Source organism: Salmo salar, chromosome ssa05 (assembly GCF_905237065.1).
Source record: "Salmo salar chromosome ssa05, Ssal_v3.1, whole genome shotgun sequence".
NCBI lineage: Eukaryota > Metazoa > Chordata > Actinopteri > Salmoniformes > Salmonidae > Salmo > Salmo salar.
This window is the reverse complement of record NC_059446.1, coordinates 79,514,850-79,529,717: the sequence shown is the minus strand read 5'-3', so window position 1 is coordinate 79,529,717 and position 14,868 is coordinate 79,514,850.

Here is a 14,868-nt window from a genome sequence, read left to right as displayed (position 1 = left end):
ATCAATTCTATAACAACATTGCTGAATGTTACTCTGAACTAACCACGGCAGAGAGAGAGAAGGCAGACAAACTCTCCAACAGAAACAAATTATTCCTGAATGAGTGAGCGTTCATGTGCAAAGGATTAGCATTTCAATTGTTATGATTATCAACTTTGAGTGTCTTTTATCTTTCTTGCCCTCCTCAGTCCCTTTGTCTAACAAGCCGCCGTGCTGGTTTAGCCCGCTAGGGCACATTCCCCTATCCTTTCCTTGTAACCATATCTATTTGTTTGTTTGTGTGCATTTCTGTGATTGATTATTTAGTTAGTAAATAAATGATTTAAGACAATTGATGTATGGATGACTCATAGTGAAGACTGGGTTCGTGCAGATAACCAACAATTAACGATGTTTGGAATGAGACTAACGTGAGGTAAAGCATAATTCATTAATTACAAGACTAATTTATCAGATATTTAAATATCTGAAAGTTATATTAGGAAAATTATAACTTTGTAATCTGAATATTTCCCTTGGTGCCCCGACATCCTAGTTAATTACATTCACATGACTAAGTTAGTTTAATCACATAATAATAATTACAGTTTAATGATGCCAAAGACACAACAAAGGCTATAGGCTACATATGCACCACTAAGTCAGAACAGTAGGCAAAATTATGAGGGGAAAAGGGACCAAATTATTAGGGTGAGTCACATGGGCTACTAACAGCTTACTCCACAACATACACTTAGTATTACTTTCTTAGCTACAGTAAACAGTTGAAGTCAGAAGTTTACATACACCTAAGCCAAATACGTTTAAACTCAGTTACACACAATTCCTGACATTTAATCCAAGTAAAAATTCCCTGTCTTAGGTCAGTTAGGATCACCACTTTATTTTAAGAATGTGAAATGTCAGAATAATAGTAGAGAAAATGATTTATTTCAGCTTTTATTTCTTTCATCACATTCCCAGTGGGTCAGAAGTTTACATACACTCAATTAGTATTTGGTAGCATTGCCTTTAAGTTGTTTAACTTGGGTCAAACGTTTCGTGTATCCTTCCACAAGCTTCCCACAATAAGTTGGGTGAATTTTGTCCCATTCATCCTGACAGAGCTGGTGTAACTGAATCAGGTTTGTATGCCTCCTTGCTTGCACACGCTTTTTCAGTTCTGCCCACAACTTTTCTATAGGATGGAGGTCAGGGCTTTGTGATGGCCACTCCAATACCTTGACTTTGTTGTCCTTAAGCCATTTTGTCACAACTTTGGAAGTATGCTTTGTGGCATTGTCCATTTGGAAGACCCATTTGTGACCAAGCTTTAACTTCCTGACTGATGTCTTGAGATGTTGCTTTAATATATCCACATAATTTTCCTGCCTCATGATGCCATCTATTTTGTGAAGTGCACCAGTCCCTCCTGCAGCAAAGCATCCCCACAACATGATGCTGCCACCCCCGTGCTTCACGGTTGGGATGGTGTTCTTCGGCTTGCAAGCCTCCCACTTTTTCCTCCAAACATAACGATGGGCATTATGGCCAAACAGTTCTATTTTTGTTTCATCAGACCAGAGGACATTTCTCCAAAAAGTATGATCTTTGTCCCCATGTGCAGTAGTCTGGCTTTTTTATGCCGGTTTTGGAGCAGTGGCTTCTTCCTTGCTGAGCGGCCTTTCAGGTTATGTTGATATAGGACTCATTTTACTGTGGATATAGATACTTTTGTACCTGTTTCCTCCAGCAGCTTCACAAGATCCTTTGCTGTTGTTCTGGGATTGATTTGCACTTTTCGCACCAAAGTACGTCTCATGCACAAAGTAGATGTCCTAACCGACTTGCCAAAACTAGTGTTTGTTAACAAGAAATTTGTGGAGTGGTTGAAAAACGAGTTTTTATGTCTCCAACTTAAGTGTATGTAAACTTCCGACTTCAACTGTACATATCTCCCTGGCATATTACATAATTTATGCACCAGACTATATGCAATGCCCCCCCTTCCCCTTTTCTACACCGCTGCTACTCTCTGTTGTTATCATCTATGCATAGTCACTTTAATAACTCTACCTTCATGTACATAATACCTCAACTAACCCCCGCACATTGACTCTGTACCGGTATCCCCCTGTATATAGTCTCGCTATTATTATTTTACTGCTGCTCTTTAATTACTTGTTACTTTTATTTCTTAATTTTATGTGTATTGGTTTGGGGCTCGTAAGTAAGCTTTTCACTGTAAGGTCTACACCTGTTGTACGTGACCAGTACAATTTGGGCAAATCGTGGGCAAATTTTGTCATCAAACTTCATCATCAAAGTCTGTCATTCTTTGGATTTATGGTGCTTTCAAGACAACTGGGAACTCTGGAAAAAACAAGGTTGAATCATGATGACGTCTGTGATCTTCAGGGCGGAGCTCTAGAAAGAGGCACGAGTTCGCAACTTTTTGGATGGGCACTTCTCATGTAACTCTATGGCAGCACACAAGGGGCTTGAATGTTTTACCTCTACCCTTAGATTTGGCGGTGACGTAGTGTCCCCATGAGTGACAGAACAGTGAGCCAATCACGGTGCAACTAGAAAACATTACCAACCCCTACACACACATATTTTCTGCTGACTGCCCCACCACCACAGAAAGCACTGAGCTAGGCTGAAACACCTGCATTTTAGAGCTGCCTTCGTAATGAAAATATGTACTTTTTGCTCACATACATTTTCCCTGACACCTAAAAGTACTTGTTACATTTCGTACAAAATGTTAACTCACTTACGAAGACAAACGCGAGGTCATCACTACTGCCTCTGATCTGGTGGAGTGGATAAACAAAAATACTACATGTGTAAATGATGTCTGAGTGTTGGAGTCTGACCCTGGCAAATAATAAACAGGACAATCAGGCTATCTGGTTTGCTTCATATAAGGATTTTGAAATTATTTATAGCGTTTACTTTTACTTTTGATACTTAAGTATATTTTAGCAATTACATTTACTTTTGATACTTAAATATATTTTAGCAATTACATTTACTTTTTATACTTAAGTATATTTAAAATCAAATACTTTTAGACTTTAACTCAAGTAGTATTTTACTTGGTGACTTTCACTTTTACTTGAGTCATTTTCTATTATGGTATCTTTACTTTTACTCAAGTATGACAACTGGGTACCTTTTACACCACTACAGAGGCTATTTTGTAAATATGTCTCATAAAAACATACCACTACCAACTGGCTTCATGCTTGCAACAGATAGAATTCAGTTTTACGGTATTAATTAAGTGATGATAAATCCCTGCCAGCAGCCTGACCTGAGTTGAGGTATGTTAGTATAGATTAGTTCATCACAGACAGTACCAGACCACTGAGATAAATAGATTATGCTGATCATCCAGAGTAATAACCGACCAACAGAAGAAATCAACTCACAGTCCTAATCTCATCTGGTTCTACTCTTCCTCTTCCTGCCCAGTTATTGATCTCTGAAAGTCATTATGGAGCAGTATCATTTAATCAAAGCCTACAGAGCTGTATGTTGCTGGGTGGTATCAGCTCATAAATAGCTCAGTCGTGGCTCATTTCCAATGACGATTTACTCTGGTGTTTTACCCTGGTGTTTTACCCAAAAGCTATCATTTACATAAAAATGGCTAACTGTGAACTTTAACACCTTCTCACAAAGCAACAGTCTTGAATGATGCAGAGGTTGTTGATTCTGCTCGCCACCAGTCTTTAGTGTCACACTCCTGATGGAAACACAATAACACTAGAGATGACATTAACATAAAACCCTGGCAACACCCTGATGTGGGGGTACGTCTAAATGGAAAAGCACCATCAGTCATAGGTTTGTAATCCCACAGTTGGGGCAGAGGTGTTTTGCTGTGCCGGTGCATTTTCTTCCCCACCAACCTCTGGGCATTAGCAACCTAGAGCCGAGCTGAGCTTATGGGAATCCATTATGCACTCTGTACTCTATCTAATGAGGGTTTTATCCTGTGCCCAGAGCTGACAGCTGCACAACCTGCTTAAAAAGGTATCTAGTGACTCACTGTAAGAATCACACAGAGAAGCAGACAAGGAAACTGACCTGTGAGTCACCTGGCAGGGAGGCTGAACTAGTAGTCAGTATTGTCTTTTCTTGGCTGAGAAAAATAGCTCTACTCTACTTCTACTTAATACGTTTTGTGCAGCAAACCTATCACTAACCTTTTAGAACCTTGAAGTGAGGAATTTCTTGAAAGGCACACTGATTGTCCAGAGGTTCTCCATTCACCAAGTTGCCTTTGATGTTACAAGAGGAAGGATTGTTAATAGACCTTCCCACAAGGGAGCAAAAGGCTGGGTGATTTGCAGGGTCATCAATTGATAGGGTGTCTCTGGGTGGCAGGTAGCCTAGCGGTTAAGTGCTCTGGGCCAGTAACCGAGAGGTTACTGGTTCGACTTCCAGAGCGACTAGGTGAAAAATCTGTCTGTGCCCTTGAGCAAGGCACTTAATCCTAATTGCTCTTGTAAGTCGCTTTGGATAAGAGCGTCTGCTAAATATGTGTGATCATGAGAAGTGAGTGACCTCAGCCCTGAACCAGGATCAACACAAGCCTGTAGTGTCCTCTCAATGTGTGTCACGTTCTGACCAGTAAAGGGGTTATTTGTTATGGTAGTTTGGTCAGGACGTGGCAGGGGGGTATTTGTTTTATGTGGTTCGGGGTGTGTTAGTATATGTGTTTATGTAGAGGGGTGTTTGGTTAGAGTATTCCGGGGTTTTGGGTTATGTTCTATATTTTGTATTTCTATGCTCTGTCTATGTTGTGTATTTCTTTGTTGGCCTAGTATGGCTCTCAATCAGGAACAGCTGTACATCGTTGTTGCTGATTGAGAGTCATACTTAAGTAGCCCTGTTTTCACCTGTCCCTTTGTGGGAAGTTGTTGTTGCATAGCTGTGTGTTTAGCCTGCAATCCTGTTCGTTTGATCATTTTGTTTGTTCAGTGTTAAATAAAGTCACTATGAGCACTCAACTCGCTGCGCCTTCGTCCACTACGTACGACGACCGTTACAGAACTTCCCACCACAAATGGACCAAGCAGCGAGGTAAGGAGCAACGGAGGAATTATGTGGACTATCCGGAAACTTGAACATGGGAGGAGATCCTGGACGGGGCTGGACCATGGCACCAGGCTGGGGAATATCGTCGCCCACCGGAGGAGATGGAGGCAGCCAAGGCGGAGCGGCGCCGGTATGAGTCTCTATACACACGGTTGGCATTTAAGCCTGAGTGGCAGCCTCAAGCAATGTTTTTTTTTGGGGGGGCACATGGGTAGTTTGGCTGGGCCAGGGTTAAGCCCCAAGCCAACTCCCCATGCTTATAGGAAGCAACCTGTTACTGGTCAGGGCCCGTGCTATGGGGTGATGCGCACGGCGTCGAGGCCAAGCATTCACAGGCTGGTGTGCGCGGTGCCAACTCCCCGCATTTGCCAGGGGGAAGCGTGCATCCAGCCTGTAAGGGTGGTGCCAGTACTGCGCTCAAGACCGCCAGTGCACCTTCACGGCCCAGTGTATCCTGTTCCCGCTCCTCGCACTAGCCCTGAGGTACGTGTTTCCAGTCTGGCACATCCAAAGCCAGCACCACGCACCAGGCCTCCAGTGCGTCAGCCCAGTTCAACTCGTCCTGTTCCTGCTCCTTGCACTAGCCCTGAGGTCCGTGTATCCAGTCTGGCGTATCCAAAGCCAGTCCCAGGCTTCCAGTGCGTCAGCCCAGTCCAACTCGTCCTGTTCCTGCTCCTCGCACTAGCCTTGGGGTGTGTGTCTCCAGTCTGGTACCTCCACTACCAGCCCCACACATCAGGCTTCCAGTGCGTCAGCCCAGAGCTTCCGGCAATAGTGCCCCGTCCAGAGCGTCCGGCAATAGTGCCCCGTCCAGAGCGTCCGGCAATAGTGCCCCGTCCAGAGCGTCCGGCAATAGTGCCCCGTCCAGAGCGTCCGGCAATAGTGCCCCGTCCAGAGCGTCCGGCGACAATGCCCCGTCTAGAGATGACCTACAGTCCGGAACCGAGTGAGACGGCCTACAGTCCGGAGCTCCCAGAGTCGCCCTTCAGCCCGAGGTCTACAGCGACGTGCCTGAGCCAGAGGTATTCAGCGGGGGTGGACAGGTTAGGTGGGGGACTAAGGCCAGAGCCTGAGCCACCTCCACAGTAGGAGGACTGGGGAGGGGGGGGTGTAGCACGGGAACCGTCGGTGACGGCAGCCACCCTCCCTTCCCTCCCTTTAGTTTGGGGGGTTTATTTTTGTGTTTATTTTTTGTGTAAGGTGCATCCGGGGTCTGCACCTTTGGGGGGGGTACTGTCACGTTCTGACCAGTAAAGGGGTTATTTGTTATGGTAGTTTGGTCAGGACGTGGCAGGGGGGTATTTGTTTTATGGGTTTGGGGTGTGTTAGTATACGTTTATGTAGAGGGGTGTTTGGTTAGAGTATTCCGGGGTTTTGGGTTATGTTCTTTATTTCGTATATCTATGCTCTGTCTATGTGATGTGTATTTCTTTGTTGGCCTAGTATGGCTCTCAAACAGGAACAGCTGTACATCGTTGTGGCTGATTGAGTCATACTTAAGTAGCCCTGTTTTCAGCTGTCCCTTTGTGGGAAGTTGTTGTCGCATAGCTGTGTGTTTAGCCTGCAATCCTGTTCATTCGATCGTTTTGTTTGTTCAGTGTTAAATAAAGTCACTATGAGCACTCAACTCGCTGCACCTTGGTCCACTACGTACAACGACCGTTACAATGTGATGTTCTTCAGTGTACCTACACAGAGCAGGACTCAACAGGCTTTAGAGGGCAAAGGAGCTCTCTAACTACCTTATCAAAGCAGTAGGGGAAAGCTCCTGTCAGCACCTTGGACAGCTCAGGGTCAGGAGGCGTCATCTCTGCTGTGCATTTGCCTTAACGATGCTTTAAAACAGTTGGGTGCTATTTAGTGTTGCTACAACATAAATCATGAATACTACATTTAGTACTTGTACGGATGGAGGAAGTGGTGACGGCTAATGACATCCATTAGCCATCAATGAGAATGTCAACCCTTTAAAACAGTCCTTACTCTTCAGACCTCTTTATGGTAAGAGGAATTTTGCACCAAAGTCAGGTAGCTAGGAAAGTTAGGAACCAGAGACGGGTATCTTGAAGTGAGGAACCAGAGACGGGTATCTTGTAGTGAGGAGCCAGAGACGGGCAGCTAGGGAAGTGAGGAGCCAGAGACGGGCAGCTAGGGAAGTGAGGAGCCAGAGACGGGCAGCTAGGGAAGTGAGGAGCCAGAGACGGGCAGCTAGGGAAGTGAGGAGCCAGAGACGGGCAGCTAGGGAAGTGAGGAGCCAGAGACGGGCAGCTAGGGAAGTGAGGAGCCAGAGACGGGCAGCTAGGGAAGTGAGGAGCCAGAGACGGGCAGCTAGGGAAGTGAGGAACCCGAGACGGGCAGCTAGGGAAGTGAGGAACCCGAGACGGGCAGCTAGGGAAGTGAGGAACCCGAGACGGGCAGCTAGGGAAGTGAGGAACCAGAGACGGGCAGCTAGGGAAGTTACGTTAAAGCAAGACAATACAGTTGGTGTGGTAATGTCTCAGTTTAATGACTTGGTCTAATGTCTCGGTCTAACGACCCAGTCTAACGACCCAGTCTCACAGTGAGTAATGGTGGTTGTTCTGCTGTCTCTTGTTACATTGGGGACCTCATTCTCAATATGTCAACAGCTTCCACCACTAAACTGCCTCAGTCCATCGTAGATGTTCCGTGCTCTACAATTATTGATGGCCTAATTCCAAGGATACCTTTGGCCCTGACTGAGGGATGTGCTGATCCATTTGTCTCCGTGGACCAGAGCAGGGTAGGCGTCAGCAGGTACAGGGAAGCTGGTACAGTTCATGCTAATGATTTGTTGGTTCGTGTGCCATAGTGGATGGCTTGGGTGAACAAATACACACCTTTCTCTGCTACAAGTACATTATATATTTATCTATATCAGGGATTCACAACAGTGGCTTTGATCAATATTCTGTAGTGAACCCACAGTACAGTTTCCTTTATCTTTAATCAATTGAATTGGTGTCTTAGTGATCTATTCAGTCTGTATCGCTGAAGCTAATCAACATGGACCCCTGCCCAAAGCTAACATCTCCTGATAACGCTAAACTAAATGCTGATTAGCATCAGCGCTGCCGACCCCAGCACAATGCTAACAGCTAAAAACAATGCTAACTCCAATTTACAGACAATTGCTTTACTTTAGACCTAATTGGTCTTCCCGACACTAGCATTAGAAGATGACTATCCTGTGTGACTTCCAGCTGTCCCCAGGAGGTGTAAGTGTTGATGTCCCCCTGAGACTCGAGCCACACCAACCCCTATCCTCCAACCTCTGTCTCTGCGCTAAATGAAAGGTGACAGGTGTAATGGCCATGGCCTAGCTCCATAATTTAACCTTGGTGATGAGGAAAGGAAGGGGAGAGATGGCGTGCTTACAGATCATTATTGTCCTCTCATGGAAAACATCCAGGTTTACCCACACCTGAGCTCTAACCATGGCAGCAAGATGGGGTGGTGATTAGGCTACCTTTCTGTCATTCTACAGCACAGACAGTAGTTCACTTTAAATCACTATCAATAATGTATAGGATGGTAGGGGTAATGTACTCTTAGAAAAAAACTGTTACAAAAGGGTTCTTCGGCTGTCTTCATAGGATAATCATTTTTGATTAAAGGTAGAACCATTTTTGGTTCCAGGTAGAACCCTTTTGGGTTCCATGTACAACCGAGTTCTACCTGGATCCAAAATGGTTCTACCTGGAACCAAAAGGGTTCTTCAAAGGATTATCCTATGTGGACAGCCGAAGAATCCTTTAAGGTTCTAGATAGCACCTTGTTTTCTAAGAGTGTATACTAGCGCTATAGAGCATGCCAGTGCAATTCAGTGTCCCCAGATACAAATCTTTAGAGCTGCAGCGCATTCGGGTGAGGGTTGTTCAATACTCCCAAAGTCTTTAACTAATGGACGCATTTAGATTAGAGTACAAGAACTTAGATCAATTCATGGTCCTTGGCCTACCATGCAGTCTGATATGTGCCGATAAGCAAAGTGAATACAGCAAAATGCCATCCAAGCATACATGAACATATAGTCAGTATTCACCATTGATTCTTCATTTTCCAACTTACAATTGTGTGTCTGTGGTGCTGCATTCATTCAAAAGCTCCATCAACCTACTAGCAATGATACAACACTAGCAGTGCTGTGGGCTTTCATTAATGCTGATGATACGTAGAGCTGTCTCATACCACATCATATCCATCAGTACAACTCATAGACAAAATAAATAATCAAACAACATTAATCCTACCTGTCAGATAAGCTTTATCTCTTTGGAGAAATCCTTACCGCCAGGGTAGTCTATCTGTCAATGTTTTTATCAGGGCAGACCACCTGTCCTAAACCTTTTTCCTCCCATAGCCAGGCTGACAATGAGCTGCAGAGAACCTGTTCATCTTTATGGCCTCTTAGCCAGTGACAGCTGTGTCTGTCTGGTCAATACTAAAATGGAGATTACATTCTAATAGACCAAGACGTCTTGGGAGCGGTTCACAACAACAAGATTAGACCATGCGCAGTAAGGCTGTTAGTCTTTAATGCCTCGAAAGAAGCCCAAATGCCTCATACATCTAATTTTATGTGTTGTTGGGGAAGTTGCTCAGACACACACACACACACACACACACACACACACACACACACACACACACACACACACACACACACACACACACACACACACACACACACACACACCTCGCCACTATGTCTTTCAGCTCAACTCTCACGATGTCACAACCGAGACGTCAGAAACAATCATTTGCCTCCACACAGCTGGACCAAGAAAACACTCAGCTCCCATCATATCATCCCTTAGGGGGCTATGAAGACCCCCTGTTCAGCCACCACACTCGCACACACACAAAGAGACATATATACAGAGACCGCCACTCACGGGTTTAATATTAACAACCCCTCCAGCCCTCAGCGATCGATACAGACAAGACGGTTTAAACAGCTACCCTGGTGGGAAAAGACCAGGCGTCCATAAATCAGTATTTAGTGAGTCCACCGAGTGCTATTAACAATCCCTGCCACAGAGCAACTGGCCCCAAGCCAGCTAAAGACCGAAGGGACAACGGGAGGTGAAGGAAATTATGCAATTCAAATCAGCTATTGATTGGGATAGGGTTCGATAACCCAGGTATAATTCTTGATAAGTCAGAACCCCTGTTGCCAGGTTTTCTGCACCTTGGACATAAAATAAGTGAAGGAGGAAGTGAAGGAGGGCTTCTGTTTTCTTCTATCAGGGAACCAAGTTCCTGGTATTGATTCAATGTAACCTCACATCACATAGTGGGTATAGGAGCCTGAGGGAATATCATAACTGCTCCTTGGTATCAACTCACTAAATGCTACATTGTTCACATACAGTTGCTTTCCAAGATCTGTCTTTGGTACGATTGTATTTGGAAAATGACTTTGTACAGTACTCTAGGCTTAAACGCCATCTCTCTTCCTGTCATGGTTTTGCCCCTAATCTCATCCATTAATGAAGCCAATAAACTTGAAGACTCATGTCTCATTAAAATTACCCAGTTTTCCCGCTGTATAAACAAGGCCAAATACACACAATGTCCGTCCACAGCTTATCGGTCATGGCTAGAAGGGATATAGCTTTTGTCAAATTAACGTCAAAAGTTTAAATGTTTTGTATTTTAGCGAACCCTAAGCCTAAACCTTTTCCTAACCGTAACCTAATTCTCCTAATTGCTACATGAATTCTCCTATCCTGCTCCGTAAGTTCTCCTAACCTGCTTCGAAAAGTCAAATATGACAAAAGCTCTATACCATATAGTCAAAACCCTGTTTTTTCTTCTCCTAAGAGACTACGAGCTGAATTCCTGCATTTATTCCTGGTACATGGGTGGAAACATAACAATGAAATCACTTGGGATCATGAACAGCAGTGTGCTGTGTTTTCCTTTTAATTTTTTACTTTGCCTAGACGTTTACCCACAAGGTTTACTACCTTCATGTTCTTCACAAGATATGCTAATCAATGCCGGAGGGATTTCCTCTTGAGGAGAATAAGTCCTGCTGAAAGCAGAGCACTGACAGCAAAATGGCCGTCATTAGAAGAAACAAAGCAGTACAACGGCTCTGTTCAACCTGCATCGGTGAAGTGTTACAGATTGGGCAATAGAAATGTAAAGGTAATTTAAGATTGAACCGACATCTGCTGCATCTACCGAAAACAGCAGTCTCCGCTAACACGGAAAAATTGCCTTTAAATTTCAATCAGGCTGTAACTCTGAAGTTCCAGGATACAGATTGAATAGAGCCCCAACCCGCTGGGTAGAAATGTTTTTTTTTTTTTATCTACGTAATTTGTCAACGTGTTGTGAAGTGGAATCTGTGGAAAATACAATGGATTTTAAAAAGTAATCAATGTTGTTTTGAGGGTGACCTTTTACCACAGGATTATGTCATCATGGTAACCAATTTTCAATGTAGACAAACCTTGTAAAAAACCCTAGTCTCCCATCCAGGGTTTTAACCAAGCTTAGCTTTGATATTTGTCACCGACTATCACCAATGTGCTATCGTGAGAATGATTGTTGAGAAATCTCCACTTAACAGATTCACTGTTGCTTTCCAAGTCTTTCCAAAGGGTAGCTTCAACAGAACAAATGAAATGTAATCATCATTTATAAATCATATAAATCAATCAATGATGCTATTTAGCCCTATATAGCATTTGGGACGTCATCAACAGCTATGTTTAAATTCAGCCCAGGATTCAACTAAAAATAGACAACACGCCTAGGGTTTCAAGCTTTGGCTGATTTGAAATGTAATTTACTAGTTAATAATAAATATGTTGGATTCACGTCTCCATCTCAACCAAAAATAAAAAAAATCTAATAAAATCAAACTGTTGTATAAATAATTCAAATATCTGACATTATATTCCAATTTAAACTTTTGTGTGGTTTTAAATGGTTGAAAGCGCGGTGGTAGCACATTTATTTGGAAACTTAACAAAAAATGCAACATTGCTTTTCCATTGGAATTTGGTTGTGTTTTAGATGATTGAAAGCATAGTGATAACACATTGAGAATGCAACAAACTTTTGGCTGTCTTTTTGAGTGGGTGAAAATACCATAGGTTAGAATTTCATTGATCAACTTTTCTACCAAATACCAAATTCTCCATATTGAAATGACATGTGCCCACTGGGCAAAAACTGGTTGAATCAACATTGTTTCCACGTGGAAAACTGATTTGATTTGTAAAAAATCATCAAAGTAAGGACATTTCATATTTTTTCCCAAAAACGATTAACTTAAATCCAATGACATGGTGACATTTGTTATTGATTTCACGCTGAATTCACATTAGTTGACAACTCATCCGAATGTAAACCAAAACTAGACATTGAACTGACATCTGTGCCCAGTGGGAGGCTCCTTCTGTCACGACTTCTGCCGAAGTCGGTCCCTCTCCTTGTTCGGGCGGTGTTCGGTGGTCGACGTCACCGACCTTCTAGCCATCACTGATCCATTTTTCATTTTCCATTGGTTTTGTCTTGTCTTCCTTCACACATGGTTCCAATCCCATCAATTACATGTTGTGTATTTAACCCTCTGTTTCCCCTCATGTCCTTGTCGGAGATTGTTTTATTGTATGTATTGTGCAAGTCGTGTCGGTGTGCGACGGGTTTTGTACCCACTTATATACATTTTTGTATATTTAGTTTTTTGGAGTTTTTTGAGCACTTATTAAACGACTCCGTTTATACCAAGTTCGTTTTCCTGCGCCTGACTTCCCTGCCACCGACACGCACCCATTACAGAATCTCCGACCATAACTATGGAGTCAGCAGGAGAGGGTACCCCTGTCACGACTTCCGCCGAAGGTGGCTCCTCTCCCTGTTCGGGCGGTGCTCGGCGGTCGTCGTCACCGGCCTACTAGCTGCCACCGATCCCATTTTCATTTTCATTTAGTTCTGTCTGGTTTTACACACCTGTGTCTTGTTTTTTTGATTTCGGTGGGTTTATATTTCCCAGCAGCAGGTTAGGCTGTGCGTGGGATTATTTTGCTGTAAGCAACATGTAAGGGGTGTGTGCCTGGACCACGGGCGTTGTTTGTTGTTTGTACGGTATGTGTTTACCGTGGACATTTTGCTTGTGGCATAACGGAGTTGAGATTTCTCCCCTGTATGTGTCGTTGTGTTTTTCGGATCTGCCAAAATAAACTGTGGATTTTCCTGGAACCCTTCTGCTCTCCTACTCCTGATTCCACACACCCCCCTCCATCGAGAGGCTCTGTTACAGAATCCCTCACCCTGGACCAGCTAATGGACATGTCCATCAGGCTGGATAACTTGCTGGCTACCCGCGGGCGTTCGGACGGGGTCCTGTTGGTTCCACTCCCCAGCACCTCTGCTCCAAACCCCATGGAGTTAGGAGGTGCTGCAGCGAGGGCGACCGGAGGAGGAGCCTCCTCCCGCACTGGAAGTGGTCGGAGAAGGCACACTACCGACCGGTGATGGAGGGGCTCGTCTGGGAGTCGAGATGGCAAGCAGGGCACTGTTCGGATACCTCAGGTGAGTCTGCACCAGGCTCACCCAGAGCCCCCTGTTGGTCACATGTTTGTTTTGATTTCTTTCCCTGAGTTTTTCCCTCATTCCCAGCATAAGGCGCTAGTCAATTCAGGCGCAGCAGGGAATTTCATGGATTGTGGTTTCGCACAGAGGTTAGGGATCTCCCAGGTTCCGCTGGATAAACCCTTTCAGGTGTACTCCTTAGACAGTAGACCACTAGGGTCAGGGGTGGTCAGGGAGTCCACGGCGCCACTGGACATGGTTACGCGGGGGGATCATGAGGAGAAAATTAGTTTTTTCCTCATTGATTCTCCTGTGTTTCCAGTGGTGCTGGGGATTCCTTGGTTGGCCTTTCACAACCCTACTATTTCGTGGCAACAGAGGGCTCTAAAAGGGGTGGTCAGAGGAGTGCTCAGGCAGGTGTGTGGGTTTCCATCGGTGCAACGACGGTGGAGAGTCTAGACCAAGTCCCACAGTGCACATTCCCCCCGAGTATGCCGATTTGGCTATCGCCTTCTGTAAGAAGAGGGCAACTAAATTGCCACCTCATCGATGAGGGGATTGTGTGATAAACCTCCAGGTAGACGCCGTACCGCCACTGGAGTCACGTGTATCCCCTGTCCCAGGAGGAGACGGTGGCTATGGAAACATATGTCTCCGAATCTCTGAGGCAGGAGTACATTCGGCCCTCCATGTCCCCCGCCTCCGCGAGTTTCTTTTTTGTGAATAAGAAAGGAGGGTTGCGTCCGTGCATTGACTATAGAGGTCTAAATTCGATCACGGTGGGGTACAGTTACCCGCTACCTCTCTTTGCTACGGTGCTGGAGTCATTCCACGGAGCACACTTCTTCACAAAATTGGATCTCCGGAGCCCGTATAACTTGGTGCGTATCCGGGCAGGAGATGAGTGGAAGACAGCATTTATTTCCACATCCGGCCATTATGAGTACCTTGTTATGCCGTATGGGTTGAAGAATGCTCCAGCCGTCTTCCAATCCTTTGTCAATGAGATTCTCAGGGACCTGCACGGGCAGGGTGTGGTGGCTTATATCGATGACATTCTGATATATTCCACTACGCGCGCCGCGCATGTGTCTCTGGTGCGCAAAGTGCTTGGTCGCCTATTGGAGCATGACCTGTACGTCAAGGCTGAGAAATGTCTGTTCTTCCAACAGTCCGTCTCCTTCCTAGGGTATCGCATTT